Source organism: Furipterus horrens, unplaced genomic scaffold, assembly GCF_987537825.1.
Source record: "Furipterus horrens unplaced genomic scaffold, mFurHor1.1.pri manual_scaffold_3, whole genome shotgun sequence".
NCBI classification, from domain to species: domain Eukaryota; kingdom Metazoa; phylum Chordata; class Mammalia; order Chiroptera; family Furipteridae; genus Furipterus; species Furipterus horrens.
The window spans coordinates 61,075,235-61,081,234 of record NW_028327173.1 but is presented as its reverse complement, the minus strand read 5'-3'; positions in this window follow the sequence as shown (position 1 = coordinate 61,081,234).

Sequence of the window (6,000 nt, the reverse complement as noted above, 5' to 3'; positions counted from 1 at the left end):
CACAGTTCAAAACACTGGTGATAATGCTGCTCACAGAAATGATTGAGTATGGCAAATGCATAAGGGAGTAAGTGAAGGCTATACTAAAATGACAACAACCTCATAACTAACAACAGAACCTAAAATATATATATAAATAAATAAACTAAGCAAACCACCAGAACAGGAACAGAATCATAGGTATGGGGATGATTTGGAGGGTTATCAGCTGGGAGGGAGAAGGGGGAGGAATGGGGAAATGGTGCAGGGATTAAGAAGCATTGGTAGGTACAAAATAGACAGGGGGAAGTTTAGAATAATGTAGGAAAGGGAGAAGCCAAAGAACTTATATCCAAGGCCCATGGACATGAACTAAGGGGTGTGGGATTGCTGGAGGGATGGGGGTTACTGGGCAAAGAGGAGCGAAGGGGAAAAAAATTGGGACAACTGTTAACAGCAGCATAATCAATAAAATATACTTAAAAATGTTAAATAAAGCAAGAGACTTGTCTGTTGCTATGTAGGAAAGAACAAACAAGGCAAAAAAGAAGGAAAAGAGAAAGCAGAGAAATGGAAAAATTAAGTGACACACTTCTCTGCATAAAATGTTTTTAAGTAGCTAAATTAATATTCCAGAAGGCAACTCAGAGGCTTGCTTGCTATCCTTTGCCCTCATTAACCTAGATCACTGCAGGAGGCCAAGCCTTTCCTAGAGTCCCCCACCCTTATAGGCAGGAGCCTGGTGGCTGTCGGGTGCATTGTTCATGCAAGTGTTACTGATGTGTCCTGGCCACATTGCTTGAGGCAGATAATGACAATCCAGTTGAAGTCCTGATGACCGATTATTTTTCTGCAACTTAAAAGACATGGGATGTTTATGCCACTCAAAATTTTTATCTTCCTAAAGAAAAAAAGTGCCTATCCATTGAGTGCCTATCACGTGCAACACTGCACTAAAGCACTTTACATATATTACTTCTAATCCGCATGGCAACCCTTGGCAAGTAGGCTGATTCCAATTTTACAGAGGAGAAAATAATTTGAGAAAGGTTAAGTAATTTGCCTGCGAGGAGCAAAAGCTTAAATCTATGTCTATGTGAATCTGAAGTTCCCATAACCATAATACCTCTACTTCATTAAATTATTTATATGAATATCTTCTATCAAATGAACACTAAAATTGGGGATTTTATACACACACACACACACACACACACACACATATGAATTACAAGTAGGACTGAAATACTGGAGAATCTTTTTCGATGCCGCCACCATCTTTGTGGCCATAACTCTTGCTATTGAAAAATAAAGTTAAGAGGAAAAACATTTAAAAAGAACAGAGATAATTTTTTGTTTTTTTAAAGAATGTGAAGGGCAGAAGGAAATTAAAAAGTGGAATTAGAAGAAATTTAAATATAACAAGCTTATATTCCAATAAAGATTAAAGGTTAGAGCTAATAAAAAAAATACAAGTTAGATGAGTTTTTTTTTTAAAGCATATGAAACCAGAAGGCAATGAAATGAAAGAGGAAATTCAGACTAAAATACAGGGTGGGGCAAAAGTAGGTTTATAGTTGTGAGTACACAAAAGTTTATCTTTATTATTATATTATTATATTATTTTCCGTACAAACAACTGTAAACCTACTTTTGCCCCACCCTGTATTTATCCTAGTAAGAAAAAAAAAAAAGGACTAAAATTCATGAAATAAAAGACACATACAATTAGATATAATTACAAAGTAAAATGGTTTTTAAAACCAAATAAATACTTTCTTTTAAAGGAGAAAATTGCGAAAAACAAGTTTGAAGAGGAAAGAAAACAGAAGTGATTAAGGGGTTAAGGGAGGCAGGCAGGAGCCAGGACAGAAGTGAGCAGCAGCTACAAGGCCAGTCAGCCTCAGGTGCAGTGGCCAGGAGCAGACAAGAGTCCACCTGAACAGGGCCACCAGACAAACTCCTATTCATGTGCATCCTTCCTTTCCTCTGTGACCTCAGGGCCAGCTACATAACACTCAGTGATCAGTTTCCTAGAAAATCAGCGCATATGGCTTTCCAGTGCTAGCTGACTGCTGTAGAGCTTCTGGGGGGCGGGGCTCTAGGTGACCAGACTGTCCCCAGAGACAGAACTAAACAGTGCTCAATGCTTGGACTCAGGCATGAAGCTAAGTGGCAATTCCCAGCTGCCACTTTCGAGTTGGCTAAATTGCAGTACTTTGGTACAGGTTCCTTACCATCTTGAGAATCAATGCAATAAATCATGAAGCTCAGCATAATGTTTGCTTCGATAGACTGACTGCATTTACAACTTAACTCACAGGGAAAACCCTTAACCACCCTGCCTTTCTGAGTCCTCCCAGTAACTTCAGGACTCTGTAGGACAACTTCTGGAAAAAACAAAATACAATACTGTTTTAGTTGACTCTTCATTTTTAAGAGGAAAAGGTTTCTAGACAAATGTTAAAGACAGAACTAGATTATGAACTTCGAAAGCCCTAAATACTGAAATACACAACCCCCATCATTTAAATTTAAAACGATTTTAACTTTTAAAATAATTTAAGGAACTCAAATATTTTGACATTTCACATGACTTTTTCACTGTTGGTACAATGGCTTGGTTGTGAAAAAAATAAAAATAAAAAGCACATTCTGGAATAAACTGTTTCTCATTTTTTGTGTTTGTTTCTCACACTGCTGACCGGGTAGGGCAATACTATTTTATTGTTCAAATGAGGATCAGAAACTAGACATCCTGAATCAAAATATTTGATTTTTTTTCTCCCTGCTACAACTCCCTCGTGATGACCTTTTGTTTATTATCTTCTTTCCAAAGGGGGCATTTCAGCAACCAATACACTTTACGTTCCACTCTCACCCAGCTAATGGGCCCACTTCTGCTAAGATTCGAGGTAAATAGATTATCTTTTACCAGCAGTATCTTCTTCTGAAACACACTGACTTCTTTAGTTCACTTTACTTTACAGTATAGCTCTATAAACTGAAAACAAACCAACCCTTTCTACCAGCAAGGGATTCATGAAGTGTAAGGAATATTCTTGGAACTCAAAGCCAGAGGGGGAACACACGTTAGTGAAACGCCCAAACTCTTTGGAGGCAAACAAATGGCGTGCTAATGCAGGCTCAGCCACTCACCAGCTGAGACCTTGAGCAAATCATTTTTCTACTTTTGCAAAAGTGTATAATAAAGACCCCTTTGAGAGGATTTTTGAGAGGATTAAGTGAATAAAGACCATGACATTAGGTACAGACCCTGGCAAATATGAAGCACCTATTTAATGGTAGGTGCTAGCACATTTATTCTTGTTGCAACATGTAAAATTAGTAAATGGGACAAAAATCATTTAGTCTGCAATATTGCTAAAAAATTAGACATCTTGTTTTATAGCTCTTTTGTATAGTGTTAAAAGAATTTACTGTGTGCTACTGCTGTTTTGGTTTAAAAGCCACTTATTTATTAAGATTGATATTTCAGCAGAAAACATTTAATGAATGAATGTTTCATCTAATCAATATTTCTGATACCTATCATTATTGTCTTGGGTGTTCTATAGAATAGCTGCCAGCCTATCTAAGAGAGTATCAAAAATTAGTCATTTTTTGCCAATAAAATCAAACAAGAAAGCCATGTGTTAGGACTGCCAAAATGCTTTTTAAAAAGCTCAGTTCTGGCATATTATTTAAAAATGCTTATGGAAAAATACTAAATAACTATTCAAAAATTGGTAATCACTAGTCTCTTATTCTCACACAAACTGCTTGAGAATAACTATGCCTATTATATATCTTTATGATTTTTGCATGATAGTTTCGTAAGCACATAATAGAGAAATGTATGAGATTCATAGGGCAGTGTTTTTTTCCATAACAGGATGATTTTGGTGAGCCCAATGGTATCGCGTTACCTGTTTTGCTATTTGTTTCAAACAATGATCTATAGCATTAAAAGCCAATATACCCAACAGCATTTCACAATGCGTTAATTCAGAAAAATATTACCAGTTAAAATCGGCTTTAAAAATCGAACTGCCTTCTGAAGACTTCTGAGAAACTGCTCCCGCAGTGAACAGTAATACCATCAGGGAAAGGGTGAAGACTCCACAGAAGCCTTAAGAGACCAGGGGTAGTCTGGTTCCAGGGTTTGAAAAGTACAACTTAATGAGCTTAATTATATGGGGCATTTACAACTTATTATTAATAACCACTGATGGAGATAGGTCACCCTGGCCTTAAAAGTGTGACAACCATCGCGCCTTGCCATGAACTTTGATCATGTGCAGGAGTTCCCATCAGTCCCAAGCATCAGTAACATGCACAGAGTGCACATCAGTTAAAAAATGTGATATCCTTAAACATTCAAGTATTCTGCTTGGTGCATTTAGCCCAACTAACGTGTTTCCATGATCATTTGGAGACTCATGGTAATTAAAGACAGGCATGAATTCATCTCCAAACCCAGTACCACTCAGCCTTCAGCTCTGCTTCTAGTTTATTTCAGGAATGCTCAAGATCCACTTGATGCGTACTAGGGGAGTATGTGATACAGCATTTTCACCAAAAAGCACCCTGATTTTATCACCCTGTGAAGCAACCCTCATCTATATGCAACATGTCAGTACCTTTTCATACTGATGCTTGAGATTTAATGCAACGATTTCATGGAAAGAGAAATAATATCTGAAACACAGGTAGTTTTATTTGTAAAACACTGCACGAATCACTGTCTTTAAAGAAAATTTCAGTATCAATAAAATACGAAGAGCTGTTTTTATTACAAAAATTCAACTTCTATGCATTTTTTCAAGTTTTTCTACTTAGGTTATAACCACCATAAAATTTTTAGTGAGTTAAAGTTTTTTACAAAACACTCTATCCCATGAGAGCATCATAAAGGTCAGTTTGAAGCCTGAGGTTCAACGTTGAATTGATGGAAAAGTACATTTTCTCCTTTTTCATTTAAATAAATACATAAAACAGGCATCCTGAAAACACTGTTATAACAAGTGCACATGACTATGCTTTTGAAACTTGGCAATGAATTTGTGCATGATGCTTTTCTCTTTGGGGAGAGAATAGTGATGGTGATATCCTGTCAAATAATTGTCCCTTTACTTTAAAACCAGTCATTATACTGGTTAAAACATTATATGTGACTATCCTCAAATAAATGTGGATGAGTTGGAGCTGACAACACATTTACTTAACTTATAGACTTGTATGGATTCTCTTCCACATAAATGATTTTAAAATCCTGTAAGGTGAATATATACAGAAAAACTATACTTTTCTTTTGTAAATAGAACAAACACAAGCCTATATTTTAAAATAAGTCAATCTGGACTAACCTGTATCAAACTACTTCTATAACAAATGGAAACAAGCATTCCTTATCATTAACAGAGCAGTGGAGTAACTGACCCTGGAAGAGGTACAATAATGTGACTTTATAAAAGTTCACAGTTGTGACTATCACCAAGAGAAACAATCAAGGATGTAGAAACTGTATATCCATGTGAAGTCTGGGCAGACCCAAAAAACCTACTGGACTAGTAAGTAGAGTAATGCATCAGTCAGTAGATTAATAATGTTAAACTTAAGAAATAAACTTGTACTAGGAGGAAGCCTAGATGGAATTTAAGGCAACATTTACATATTTTTAAAAAGAAATCTTTTTAAAACAATTTTTCTTTTGGTGGCAAAGATGAATAATAGCTTCCAAATTGTATTCTCTACTATAAAGACTCGTAATAAATTACTTTTTCTAAAGAGAACATTAACCACTTAGGTACTATGCACTAGTTCACATCATCCCAGTTTTAAGAACTGCTTCAAGAGAAATAGCTCTAATTGAATAAGAAAAAACAAATTATTTTTTGGCTAATTCATTACTGAACCAACCTGACCCTACTTAAGTTTGTATACTGGGAAGGACATTTCACACAACATTGTAGTTTCAGGCTTTGAAAGGAAAAAAGTATAAAATAGAAAATTAAAATG